Source organism: Heterodontus francisci, chromosome 29 (genome assembly GCF_036365525.1).
Source record: "Heterodontus francisci isolate sHetFra1 chromosome 29, sHetFra1.hap1, whole genome shotgun sequence".
NCBI lineage: Eukaryota > Metazoa > Chordata > Chondrichthyes > Heterodontiformes > Heterodontidae > Heterodontus > Heterodontus francisci.
The window spans coordinates 36,640,390-36,655,523 of NC_090399.1; the positions used below are offsets into that span (position 1 = coordinate 36,640,390).

Below are 15,134 nucleotides of genomic sequence, written 5' to 3' on the forward strand. Positions count from 1 at the left end.
CAGAATGCCTGCTCTCGACATCAATGCAGCATTTGATCAAATGTGGCATCAAGGAGTCAATGGGAATTGGGCGAGAAACTCTCCACTGGCTGGAGTCATACTGAGCACAAAGGAAGCTGGTTATTGGAGGAGGCCAATCATCTCAGCTCCAGAATGTCACTGCAGCAGTTCCTCAGGGCAGTGTCTTCAGCCCAATCACCTTCAGCTGCTTCAATGTCCTTCCCTCCATCACCAGCTGAAAAGTGAGGATGTACATTGAGGATTGCACGGTGTTCAGTTCCATTCACAATTTCTCAGATATTGAAGCAGTCCATGCTCGTATGCGGCAATGCCTGGACAACATTCAGGTTTGAGCTAATAACAGGCAAGTAACATTCGAACCAGACAAGTCCCAGGCAATCACTATTTTCTTTTATTCATTCATGGGATGTGGGCGTCACTGGCTCGGCCAGCATTTATTGCCCATCCTTAATTGCCCTTGAGAAGGTGGTGGTGAGCTGCCATCTTGAACCACTGCAATCCATGTGGGGTTGGTATACCCACAGTGCTGTTGGGAAGGGAGTTCCAGGATTTTGACCCAGCGGCAGTGAAGGAATGGCGATATAGTTCCAAGTCAGGATGGTTTGTGGCTTGGAGGGGAATTTGCAGGTGGTGGTGTTCCCATGCATCTGCTGCCCTTGTCCTTCTAGGTGGTAGAGATCATGGGTTTGGAAGGTGCTGTCTAAGAAGCCTTGGTGCGTTGCTGCAGAGCATCTTGTAGATGCTGCCACTGTGCATTGGTGGTGGAGGGAGTGAATGTTGTACATGGGGTTCCAATCAAGCAGGGTGCTTTGTCCTGTATGGTGTCGAACTTCTTGAGTGTTGTTGGAGCTGCACCGATCCAGGTAAGTGGAGAATATTCCATCACACTCTTGACTGCACATGTCCTACCTCTTTGACGTCACTCTCTTGTCCCTCGGACAGTCCTGGAAGTGCGCTGTCTGGAATTGTGGGACATCTGAAGGACAGTCCTGCTCTTCAATGATGAGCTGAACTCAAGGAATTGAAGAGATCGAAGTTGGGAAATTCCTTCGGCTGGATGTCACACACCCAATATTCCCACTGTAATCAGTAGAAAAGGATAAAGTAGGATGGGAGTGGACAAGGGCTCATCTCTCGAGGTTTCTAATGTACCTGTAGAGTGAGTGCTGCACCATCCCAGGGGCAGCTCCTGTGAATGGAATGTTTCGTGCTCTTGTGCTGATCTCTATGAGTGTGCAGAATGTGTCTGATTTCAGGCCAGTCCTGGGTACAACAACTATATTTATATTGTGCCTTCCATGCAATAAAACATCTCAAGGCACTTCATAGGAACATTATAAAATAAAGCATGACACCGAGCCACAAAAGGAAATATTAGGTCAGATGACCAAAAGCTTGGTTAAAGAGGTAGGTTTCAATGAGTGCCTTAATGGAGGAAAGTGAGGTGGAGAGGCGGAGAGGTGTAGGGAGGGTATTCCAGAGCTTGGGGCCTCCGCAACTGAAGGCATCGCGACCAATGGTGAAGTTTGGGTTTTAATGCACCAATTGTTAGAATCAGGGGAACTTCAACAGCAGAAGAGAGGATTTAGGGGGAAGAAGAGCAGCAGATGGCAGCAAATGGCCGTGGATGGACGTGCACAGTGAGGAGCTCCCTTTGGAGCCCGCTGTCCAGGAGTGATCTTACACTGGTATTTGAATGAAATGGTCAATGAAGGTAGTCAGTCAGTCTCAGTTAGATAAAGAGTAAATCTCCCTCTACACAGTCACAGAAAACACTCCCAGGGCAGGTACAGCCCAAATTAGATACAGAGAAAACTCTCTCTGAATTGATTCACCAAGCACAGCCAACTCAGTTACAGACTGTGTTAAACACAACGGGCAAACTCTTTGACACCAGCTCTGGTACAGCATGGTAAGCAGAAAGATTAAAAATCCCTCGACATGCCAGTGTCAGGTCCAGACTCACTTTACACATGGGTTAAGATGGAGTCAACTTGTTACATCAAAGTCCGAGCCTCATGGTTACACTGTCACCTCGACAAAATCCTGCACTGATGGTAATCTCAGTAAAATTCCTCACCTTTACAATCATTGAAGCTGCTGTTTCATCCCATCCTCAATACTGAGGGTCTTGGACCCACCATATCTGCTCTGTGAAGCCAGAGACCTTTCTCCAGTCCCAGTTAGTGTGGTGATGATTCAACTTCTCTCTCCAGCTTCCTGAGATACTGTTCACTCCAAGAATCTTTTAATATTAAAGTGATGAATATTACTTCTAGGATCTGTAACTTCAATTCAGTGAGACTATGTGTGTGACTATGATTATATTTAATTTGAATATTTTTGTAATTAATGACATTTGTTTAAATTACTTACTTTAATATGAAATTGTTCTTTTCTTTCCATTTCCCTATTGATATGGTCTCAAGTCACTCACAGTGTCAGTTGCCGACTTCAGCTCCTCCCTCAGTAACTCCACGGATGTGCAACCAGGGCCATAAACCCACCTCCAGCTGACATCACAAAGGAGCCAGGAGCCAATCACACATCAGCCAGGGTGATGTCACAAAGCAGGTCAAGCTCCACCCATTTGAGGTGTTACAGGGTCACATAGTTTAGTTTAGTTTAGAGATACAGCACTGAAACAGGCCTTTCGGCCCACCGAGTCTGTGCCGACCACCAACCACCCATTTATACTAATCCTACACTAATTTCATATTCCTACCACATCCCCACCTGTCCCTATATTTCCTGACCACCTACCTATACTAGGGGCAATTGCTGAAGGCCAATTTACCTATCAACCTGCAAGTCTTTGGCATGTGGGAGGAAACGGGAGCACCCGCAGGAAACCCACGCAGACACAGGGAGAACTTGCAAACTCCACACAGGCAGTACCCAGAATTGAACCCAGGTCGCTGGAGCTGTGAGGCTGCGGTGCTAACCACTGCGCCACTGTGCCGCTCCAGTCACAGAGTCATTACAGCACAGAAAGAGGACATTCAGCCCATTGACTTCCTTCTCCCATCCCCAGATCTTCACAGAGAAAATAAGGAGAAACTGTTTCCACTGGTAGGAAGATCAGTAACCAGAGGACACAGATTGAAGGCGATCATCAAAACAACCAGAGGTGACATGACTTACAAGGGAAATTAGAGATAGCGTTAGATCCAAGGAAGAGGCATACAAATTCGCCAGTAAAAACAACAGACCTGAGGATTGGGAGCAGTTTAGAATTCAGCAACGGAGGACCAAGGGATTGATTAAGAATGGGAAAATAGAGTTCAAGAGTAAGCTTATGGGGAACATAAAAACTAACTGTAAAAGTTTGTATAGGTATGTGAAGAGAAAAAGATTGGTGAAGACAAATGTAGGTCCCTTACAGTCAGAAACAGGGGAATTTATTATGGGGAACAGAGAAATGGCTGACCAACTCAATGCATACTTTGGTTCTGTCTTCGCAAAGGACGACACAAATATCATACCAGAAATGTTGGTGAACACAGGGTTTAGTGAGAGGGAGGAACTGAAGGAAATCAGTATTAGTAAAGAATTGGTGTTGGGGAAATTGATGGGATTGAAGGCAGATAAATCCCCAGGGTCTGATAATCTACATCCCAGAGTACTTAAGGAAGTGGCCCTAGGAATAGTGGATGCATTGGTGGTCATCTTTCAAGATTCTATAGACTCTGGAACAGTTCCTACAGATTGGAGGGTAGCTAATGTAACCCCACTATTTCAAAAGGGAGGCAGAGAGAAAACAGGGAATTGTAGACCAGTCAGTCTGACGTCGCTAGTGGGGAAAATTCTAGAGTCCATTATCAAAGATTTTATAGCAGAGCACTCAGAGAACAGTGGTCAAATCGGACAGAGTCAGCATGGATTTACGAAAGGGAAATCATGCTTGACAAATCTACTAGAATTCTTCGAGGATGTAACTAGTAGAGTTGATGAGGGGGAGCCAGTGTATGTGGTTTATTTGGACTTTCAGAAGGCTTTCGACAAAGTCCCACATGAGAGATTGGCGAGTAAAATTAAAGCGCATGGGATTGGGGGCAGTGTATTGTGATGGATAGAATATTGGCTGGCAGATGGAAACAAAGAGTAGGAATAACAGGTCTTTTTCCAAATAGCAGGCAGTGACTAATGGGGTACCTCAGGGATCGGTGCTCGGACCCCAGCTATTCACAGTATAAATGATTTAGATGAGGGAACTAAACATAATATCTCCATATTTGCAGATGACACCAAACTGGGTGGGAGGGTGAGTTGTGAGGAGGACGCAGAGAGGCTTCAGGGTGATTTGCACAAGTTAAGTGAGTCGGCTAATGCATGGCAGATGCAGTATAATGTGGATATATGTGAGGTTATCCATTTTGGTAGCAAAAACAGGAAGGCAGATTATTATCTGAATGGCTATAAACTGAGAGAGGGGAATATGCAACGAGACCTGGGTGTTCTCATACACCAGTAGCTGAAGGTGAGCAAACAGGTGCAACAGGCAGTAAAAAGGGCAAATGGTATGTTGGCCTTCATAGCGAGAGGATTCAAGTACAGAAGCAGGGATGTCTTGCTACAATTATACAGGACCTTGGTGAGGCCACACTGGGAATATTGTGTGCAGTTTTGGTCTCCTCATCTGAGGAATGATGTTCTTGCTATAGAGGGAGTGCAGCAAAGGTCTACCAGACTGATTCCTGGGATGGTGGGACTGACGTATGAGGAAAGATTGAGTCAGTTAGGATTATATTCGCTGGAGTTCAGAAGAATGAGGGGGAATCTCATAGAAACATATATAATTCTAACAGGACTTGACAGGGTAGATACAGGAAGGATGTTCCCGATGGTGGGGGAGTCCAGGACCAGGGGTCATAGTCTAAGGATACGGGGTAAACCTTTCAGGATTGAGATGAGGAGAAATTTCTTCACCCAGAGAGTGGTGAGCCTGTGGAATTCACTACCACAGAAAGCAGTTGAGGCCAAAACATTGTATGTTTTCAAGAAGGAGTTAGAAAGAGCTCTTGGGTCTAAAGGGATCAAAGAATATGGGGCGAAAGCGGGAACAGGTTACTGAGTTGGATGATCAGCCATGATCATAATGAATGGTGGAGCAGGCTCGAAGGGCCGAATGGCCTATTCCTGCTCCTGTTTTCATTGTTTCTATGTTTTTGTGACATGAGGAAATATTTTTTCAACAGTAAGTTGTTGTGATCTGAAATGCACTGCCCAAAAAGGGCGGTGGAAGAAGATTCAATAGCAACATTCAAAAGAGAATTGGATAAATACTAGACAGGGAAATAAAATACAGAGCTACAGGGAAAGAACAAATGAGTGGGATTAATTGGATAAATCAAGTAACGGGCTGACACAGGCACAATGGGCTGAATGGCCTGCTTCTGTGCTGTTTGATTCTATCATCCTCCATTTTTTCATGAATTTTCGAGAAGAGATATCCCAACACATCACACTATGGGAATGATGTCGGTCCATGTATGTATGGGACACAATCATTCAGGGTCACATCAGTATCAAATCATACAGGGGCCACATTCATTCGGTACAAATTCAATACTTAACATTGACCAGGTATCAGAGCATCACATTTCAGATTGAGATGTACTTACATCTGAGGAAAGGATTTAAACATCCTCCACAGTGATTATCACCCTGTTATTACAGTCCTGCAGACTGTTAACTGGGAACACAGACACTTCACCACTTTGTAACTGCAGGAGATCCAGCTTGTTGGCACCAATGTCAGCAGCTTCATTCCCCAATCCAAGAGACTCCATGACCAGTGGGCTCCGCTGGATACAGGTGGTGTCATTGAGCGGCAGAATCAAATCTTCATTTAACATCACAATATCATTTTAGTTTGTCACGTCCAATTGTATCTCAGGGAAGTCACTTGTAGAATGTATTGCTTCTGTGCTGGAGAGATTGGGACAATTGGCCCCTTCAACAGGTTCCAGTCAAAGGTACTGACAGGGTTAATGGGGAAGTTGCTACATCGGTCAATCATCATTGGAGCTGAGTTCCGAGATCCACTTTACCAGGCAACCCAACTTTGCAGCATTGGGGAATGAATTAAACTCAATTAGATGGAAAGGGATTCAATAAAACACGTGAATGTGGAAGGAATGTATCTGATTCATTCCTCTGCTGTGAGTGCACAGTTTGTTAGAAGGAGGGAAGAAGTGTTGGGGAACTGTCCAGTCTCGGGATTGATTGTTTCATGTCTTGTAGTGCAGAGGATGGGAGTTCTGGAGAAGCCCTCATCTGTCCCCTTTGCCTTGGGTTATTTGTTGATCCTGTCCTAGTGGACTGTGAGTGTAATTTCTGCCACTCCTGTATTGTGTCCGACAGAAAGGTGCAGGGAGGGTCTGTCTGTTGCCCCCAGTGTGGTGAAGATGCTGCAGAGCAGACCCTGCAGCCCAACTGTGTATTGAGGATGTGGTGGACCAGGTTCACAGGCTGACTGGTCTGCAGGAGGTGACTGATGAGGAGAGGCGTCTGTGCCAGGAACACCAAGAGAAACTGATCCTGATCTGTGAGACGGACGGGATGTTCATCTGTCTGGTGTGCAAGGACTCGAAACTTCACAAGCAGCACAAATTTAGAGAGAGAATTGAATTCATCGCAACATGTAAGGTATGGGATCCCTTCTCAATGGTGAGAATGGTGATGGGGAAAATGGTGAAAATGTACAACTCAGTCAGTACATGAGGGTGGACTGGGGTCTCCTGTATACTTTATCATGGGGTAATTCTGTCTTCTCTTCTACTTGGTAACTTTACAGAACTAGTTTGGTATCCAGGTATCACAGCTCATTACAATTCCTTCCTGTCTCCCCTGCAGAATAAAGGAGTTGCTTTCTTAAACTCACTAAACCAGAAGGTGGTCTCTTTGAAAGACGCACTGCAGAAACAAGGACTCGAGATTGCAGACGCTAAAGTAAGTTGGTCTGATCTACCTGTGTCCAGAAACATAAGAACATATGAACTAGGAGCAGGAGTTGATGATTTAGCCCCTCGAGCCTGCTCCGTCATTCAATACAATCATGGCTGATCTGATCTTGGCCTCAACTCCACTTTTCTGCATGTTCTCCATAACCCTTCAACCCATTGCTGATTAATCTGTCTATCTCCTCCTTAAATTTACTCAATGTCCCAGCATCCACCACACTCTGGGGTAGTGAATTTCAAAGACTCATGACCCTTTGAGAGAAGTAATTTCTCCTCATCTCTGTTTTAAATCTGCTACCATTTATCCTGAAACTATGACCTCTTTTTCTAGATTGCCCGACGAGAGGAAACATCCTCTCTACGTATACTTTGTCAATCCCCTTAATCATATCTATCTCAATTAGATCTCCTCTCATTCTTCTATACTCCAGACAGTAAAGGCCTAAACTGCTCAATCTCTCTTCATAAAACAAACCCCTCATCTCTGGAATCAATCCAGTGAACCTCCTCTGAACTGCCTTCAATGCAACTACATCTCTCCTCAAGTAAGGGGATCAAAATTGCATGCAATACTCCAGGTGCAGTCTCACTAATGCCTTGTACACTTGCAGCAACACTTTCCTACTCTATTCCTTTAGCAATAAATGCCAAAATTCCATTTGATTTCCTTATTACCTGCTGTACCTGCCTACTAGTTTTCTGCAATTCCCCACAAGCTTACTCTTGAACTCTATTTTCCCCTTCTTAATCAATCCCTTGGTCCTCCATTGCTGAATTCTAAACTGCTCCCAATCCTCAGGTCTGTTGTTTTTTCTGGTGAATTTGTATGCCTCTTCCTTGGATCTAGCGCTATCTCTAATTTACCTTGTAAGTCATGTCACCTCTGGTTGTTTTGATGATCGCCTTCAATCTGTGTCCTCTGGTTACTGATCTTCCTACCAGTGGAAACAGTTTCTCCTTATTTTCTCTATGAAGATCAAGGGATGGGAGAAGGAAGTCAATGGATTGAATGTCCTCCTTCTGTGCTGTAATGACTCTGTGACTGGAGCGGCACAGTGGCGCAGTGGTTAGCACCGCAGCCTCACAGCTCCAGCGACCTGGGTTCAATTCTGGGTACTGCCTGTGTGGAGTTTGCAAGTTCTCCCTGTGTCTGCGTGGGCTTTCTCCGGGTGCTCTGGTTTCCTCCCACAGCCAAAAGACTTGCAGGTTGATAGGTAAATTGGCCATTATAAATTGCCCCTCGTATAGGTAGCTGGTCGGGAAATATAGGGACAGGTGGGGATGTGGTAGGAATATGGGATTAGTGTAGGATTAGTATAAATGGGTGGTTGATGGTCGGCACAGACTCGGTGGGCCGAAGGGCCTGTATCTTTAAACTAAAACTAAACTACATCTGCAGGATCCCCATTATCCACTTTGCTTCTTACATCTTCAAAGAACTGTAGCAAATTAGTCAAACACGATTTACCCTTAATAAAACCATGCTGACTCTGATGGATTGCATTTTGTCTTTCTAAATGTCCTGTTATTACTTCCTTAAAAATGGATTCTAACAATTTCCCAATGACAGATGTTAAACTAACTGGTCTATAGTTTCCTACTATTTGCCTCCCTTCCTTTTTGTATAAGGGCGTTATATTAGCTTTTCTTTCCCAATCCAAAGGAACCTTTCCCGTATCCAGGGAATTTTGGAATATTATAACCAATGGATCCACTATCTCTGCTGTCACTTCCACTAAGACCCTACGATGTAGGCCATCAGGCCCTGGGAACTAGTCTGCCTTCAATCCCAATAATTTGCTCAGTCCTTTTTCCCTAGTGATAATTGTTCTAAGTACCTCCCTTTCTATAACGTCTGCATTACCTGTTACTATTGGGATTGTACGAGTGTCCGCCACCGTGAAAACTGAGGCAAAATACTGATTTAGTGTCTCCACCATTTCTGTGTTCCCCACTATTAACTCCCCAGTCTCATCCTCCAAGGGGCCAACATTCTCTTTAACTACTCTCTTCCCTTTTATATACTTATAGAAACTTTTGCTATCCATTTTTATATCTTGTGACAATTTTCTTTCATAATTTACCTTTGCTCTTTTTATTACTTTTTTCTTAACCCTTGTTTGATCTTTAAAAGTTTCCCAATCTTCCAGCCTGCCACTGGCCTTTGCAATATGGTATGCCTTCGTTTTTGTCTTTATGTGATCCTTAACTTCCTTGCTTAGCCATGAAGGTTTTTCTTCCTCTCTGGAAGATATATTAGTTGGGTGGAATTGAATATCTCCTTAAATATTTACCACTGCTCATCAACTTTCCTACCTTTTAATCTTCCTGCCCAGTCCAAATCTGTCCTCATGCCTATGTAATTACCTTTGGTTAACTCCAGAACGCTAGTGTGGTACTCCAGTTTCTCACCCTCAAACTGAATTTGAAATTCTAGCATGCTATGATCGCTCTTCCCTAGAAGATCCTTAATTATGAGATCATTAATTAATCCCACCTCATTACACAATGCCAAATCTAGATCAGCCCGCTCCCTGATTCGTTCCACAAAATATTGCTCCAAAAACAGTCTCAGATACATTCAATGAACTCTCCCTCGAGGCTACCCTTGCCAGTTTGATTAATCCAGTCGATATGCATATTAAAATCAACCATGATTATTGCGGTACCTTTCTTACAAGCCCCCAGTATTTCCTGGTTTATACTGTGCCCCACTGCAGAACTGCTGTTTGGGGACCTATAGATTACTCCCACCAGGGACTTCTTTCCCTTGCTATTTCTTATTTCTACCCAGACTGATTGTACATCTTGATTTCCAGTACCTATATCGTTTCTCACTACAGCACTGATCTCTTCCTTTCCTAACAAAGCTACACCACCTCCTTTTCTTTCCTGCCTATCCTTCCGAAATACTGAGTACCCTTGGATATTCAATTCCCAAACCTGGCTTTTCTGCAACCACGTCTCAGTAATCGCCACGATGGTTTGTAATCTGCAGTCACTTGGTGTGTGTTGTGGCTGTTACACAGGCAAATGTCTACATGACAACAGTGACTGCACTTGGTGCTTTCGGAAATCCAAAGGTTATAAAAGGTGTATTATCAATGCAAGTTTTCCATGAACGAGGCAGCCATTTTACACATGCTAGTGAAATAAATGACTGAGAGATTAATCTGTTTCTGATGCTGTTTTGAAGGAGGGATGTTGCTTTGGGCAATGGGAGGACTCCCTGCTCTTTTCAAGTGCCAAGTGATCTTTAACATCCAGACAGGGTCTCAGTTTAATACCTTATCCAAAAGGGTGCCCCTCCAACAGTGCAGCGCTTTCTCGGCACTGCTCTCAAAGTCTCAGCCTAGATTATGTGCTTAGGTCTCTGGAGTGGGTCTTGAACGCATGACATTTCATCAAATAGGCTACCAACTGGGACAAGGCTACAAGCTGTGGGTTTCACAGTTGTTTGGTTTGGAGAATGGTGAGGATTTTTTAGGACTTCTATTTTTAATTGACTGAAAATAATCCCCCCAATTTAACATGTGTCCTTTTGTCCAGCTGCAGTTATTTTCCTTCAATTAATCTCAATCCATCTCTAAATGTCGCTCATTATATCACCTCACTTTTCAGGTCTCACCGGCTCCATCGTTACAAGCCTCAACAGTAACCAATAGTTTCCCTTCCTCTGTCTCACCTTTACTGATGTGTTTTTTTTTGAAGGGTTAAATGGGTTTAAAAGGATGCATCAGGCAGTGAATTTCAAACCCTGAGCTCTCTGTGTGTAAAATGTTTTTCTCCTGTCTCCTCTGGTTCTTTTGGCAATCGCCTTAAATCTGTGCCCTCTGCTTATCGATCCTTCAGCCATTGGAAACAGTTTCTCCTGAATTACCTTTTTCATGATTTTAAACACCTCGATCAAATCTCCTTTTAGGTTTCTCTGCTCTAAGGAGAACAACCCCAGCTTCTCCAGTCTCTCTGTGTAACTGTAATAACCTCATTCCTGGAACCATTCTAGTAAATCTCTTCTGTACATTCACCAAATCCTTCCTGTCCTTTCTCAAGTGTGGTGCCCAGAATTGGACACAATTGTCCAGCTGGTGCCAGACTAGTATTTTATAAAGGTTTACCATCACTTCAGGGGGGAATATTGTGATAGAATCTTTAACATCCTGATTTTAATTACTGGAATGGGGAGAATGAGGGGAGAGGGGCCTTGACTTAGCACCGCTGGATGAGGACAGCACCTCTGGCAGCAAAGCAGCCCCTCAACACTGGGCTGCAGTGTCTCTTATCCTGATTTCCCATCTCGAGCCCCACAACCTTCTGACCTGGAGCTGAGCTGCCAACCTGACACTCCTGAGAGCACAAACCAGCTTCATGTTGGTCCTGGAAGTCTAACCAGATCCTGTGAGGTCTACCATGTAGAAGGACTAGGGCAGCAGACACATGGGAACACCGTTACCTGCAAGTTCCCCTTCAAGCCACACACCATCCTTTTTGTACTCAGAACTCGGGATTCTTTGTGTGTTTTGAGAGCTGAGAAAAGGATTTTTGCTCAGTGGAAGACATCTGAGCATAGTTGGAATTCCTGCAATATTTTGAAAGGAAGCCATAACAAGGTGAACTTGTACAAGGACAGGAAAGCCAGCAATTTCAAGGAAATACAGCTGCAACAACATGTGTTCTCTAGTCTGAATCCTGTACTGTTAACTCGCTTCATACAAAATTGGCCTTTATTGCAGGAGCTTCGAGTACTATAGTAAGGAAGTCTTGCTGCAATTGTACAGGGCTTTGGTGAGACCACACCTAGAGTACTGTGTCCAGTTTGGGTCTCTGTACCAAAGGATCTATTTGCCTTCGACATGATGCAACAAAAGTTCATAGGATTTAATTCCTGGCATGACAGGTGTTGTGGACTATCAAAGGACACTTGACATGGAGACAACTGAGGGTACAAACAAGCCAAGGTTTATTCTATATAAATATGCAGACCAGGGATGCAATTTGCTTGATCCAATCGAGAGACTGCTTGACGATCGTTGTTCGCTGAACACATTTATACCCTATTGTAACAGTGCCTATGTGCCAGTACACACATTGTTCCAAGTGTCCTGTTTATCTTTCAGCTCGCAATGTATTCTGCTTATCTTTCAGACAAGACAAAGGGTTTGTTAAAACTCTACTAATCAGGTCTTAACCCTTTTACTGTTGACCACTGTTTGTCAATATCTTATTGAGCTTACAGTTCTATTCCCCTAACATGTACTTTTCCACTCCACATATCTGTCTCAGCCATTTTTTCCCCTACAAGAGGGTTGTCCTATGAGGAAAGTTTGAGTAAACTGGAGTTTAGAAAAATGAGAGCTGATCTCAGAATCTTCTGTTTCCATGAGGGAGTGTGACAGGGTGAATGTGGAAAGGCTGTTCTCCCCCGGCTGGAGAGTCTAGAACTAGGGGGCATAGTCTCAGGATAAAGGAGTGGCCGTTTAGGAGTAAGATGAATGGAAATTCCTTCCCTCAGAGGGTTGTGAATCTTTGGAATTCTCTGTCCCTGTGGGCTGTGTATGTTCCGTCACTGAGTATATTCAAGGCTGAGATCGATTAAATTTTGGGATTCTAAGAAATCGAGGGATATGGGAATTGGGTGGAAAAGTGGAGTTGAGTTTGAGGCTCCGCCATGGTCTGATTGAATGGTGGTGCAGGCTCAAGGAGGTGTATAGCCTACTCCTGCTCTTAGATCTTGATGTTTTAATATCCTTGTATTCTCTGACATATTAAAGTTACAGACCCTGTTTGAATAGTTAGAGGGGCTGCTCCTCAAGTTTTGTTTGCACTTCAGCTCCATGTTCCTGATCTTTGGGTACCTGAGACGGAGGGAGGTAGGCAGGCAGGAGGATCTCCTCATCGGTCTGTTCCTGGGTGTGGTCAAGGTGGCGGTTCACAGGTCCAGGCAGTGGGCCGTCGGTGGGGGAGTCCGTCCTGATTGCCTGCCCCTTTCTGAGGTTATGTTCATGCCCGGGTGACCCTGGAGAAGGAGCATGCAGTGTCCACCAGTTCACCCGAGACCTTCCATGACTGATGTGTATCGCAAGTTGCTGGAGTGTATTATCAATGTAGATAATCGTGTTTTAATTTTATCTTTATTTCTGTTTAGAATAAAATTAATTTTTGCAAATAGATGAAAAGGGGGCCTGGGGAATAAAGGCCCTGTCGACAAATTTGAAAAAATCCTGTCACATACACAGTTAAGTGCCCTGTACACTGATCAAACACTCCCAGTGCAGAGATTAGTTCCCCAAAGTGGAAAGGTTTGGTTAGCCAAAAGTAAGCAGATACTTAAAATGCATGCAAAGAGGATAATAAAAATTCTGAACATATTGGCAGATGGTAATTGTCCTGATAGCAGATCGATGTTTAGTCACGGGTCGCTCGCTTGATGTGAGAGACGTGTATCCAGGCTTTCTTCCCTTCCACCTTAACTGCTGCCTGGGTGGTCAGTAGCACCTGGAAAGGTCCCTCCCACTTGGCGCCCAATGGTTCTTTATTTATTTTCTTTACGTAGACCCAGACTCCCGGGACGATGTCGTGCCCTCCTTCTGGTGGGACACCCCAAGCTACCGATATCTGCGAGGAAGCAGAACTGATAGCATTTGTTAGTTCTGACAATATTCTAATAGAGCGTCACTCATCAGGTGACAATCAGCTTTTCACAAATCAATTGTTCCCGGCAGAGACATGGGTCTCCCTGTTATTATTTCAAATGGACTCAGGCCGTAGTTCTGTTCGGAGTCGCCCTAATTTCGTGTAGGGTTGTCACCGCCCATCCTGCTTTCCGGGTACCGTTGTCAACGAAGGAGGAGCCATCTGTAAAAAGGATTAAATCCGGATTGTGCAATTCCGCCACTAAGGTTACTTCCTCTGTCTCTCTCATAGCCTCCACACAGTCATGCTCTTCCCCCTCTGGCTCCCCAGGCAACGGGAGCATAGTTGCTGGGTTTACCGGGCTGACTCGGACTATATGGAGGTTGGGGGCCTCTAGGACTGTTGTCCATTGGGTCCATCTGGCTGCTGTCACTTGGGATACTCTATTCATGGACAGCAATGTGTGGACGGTGTGCGGATACTTGACTGTTAGCTTATGATCCAATACCAGACCTGCAGTAGCCATCACAGCTTGGCATGTGGCTTCCATGGCCCTTAAGCAACTGCCCCATCCTAGGGCCACTGTGTCCAGTTTTCTCGAATTGTATCCAATAGGTCTCTGTTGGTCCCCATGCTCCTGTGTCAATATGGCGGTCATGTATCCCTCTTTTTCATGTACAAACAGGGTAAACGGTTTCCCGTTGTCGGGGATTCCCAGGGCCGGCACCGAGCACAAGGCCCTCTTTAAATTCTCGAAGGCCTCTTGTTGGTCTCTCGTAAGGGTGACCACTTCCTTCGAGGCCCGCTTTCCCTTCAAGAGATCATTTAATGGTTGAGCCAGTTGTGTGTAGGAGTCGATCCAATTTCTGTTGAAGTTTCACAAACCCAGAAGGACCTAATCTCCTGGATAGTGGTGGGCTGATTGGCAGCCCGGATGGCTGTGATCCTGTCCTGGGTAAGTTCCCTCTTTCCTTTCAAAATCTTTTGTCCCAAGTACACGACCTCTTCTTGGGCTACTTGCGCTTTGTCGATACTGGCCTTCTGTCCTCTCTGATGAAGGTGGTCCATCAGGGTCCGCAGATCTTGTTCGTGTTGTTCTTCCATTTCAGAGGCTAACAGGGTGTCGTCCACATACTGGATGACCGTGGAGTGTATGGGAGGTAACTCCCTCAAATGATTCTGTCGGGCCATATGAAATACTGTAGGGCCGTTGTGGAAACCCTGTGGCAGCCGGGTCCAGGTGTACTGTTGTTGTTTAACGGTAAAGGCGAACCACGGTTGGACCGACCAAAATCCATTGGCCATGTCGATAACAGAGAACCATTCATGTTCCGGCCTCAGGGCATTGAATACTGTGGAGAGGTCAGCTACCAGAGGGGCCTTTTGAACAATGCACTGGTTAGCCTTTCTATAGTCAACAGTAAGCCGCCAGGTCCCGTTTGGTTTCTGTACTGGCCACACAGGGCTGTTGGAGGTACTGTCTGTCCTAACCAGCATGCCTCGCTCCTCTAGCTG

The 15,134-nt window shown here is 44.9% G+C and overlaps 1 pseudogene; it reads left to right on the top strand.

Moving 5' to 3' along the window:
* The first annotated feature begins 6,256 nt into the window (after nt 1-6,256).
* LOC137345764 (nuclear factor 7, brain-like) overlaps nt 6,257-15,134 on the top strand; it is a 156,039-nt pseudogene continuing 147,161 nt past the window's right edge.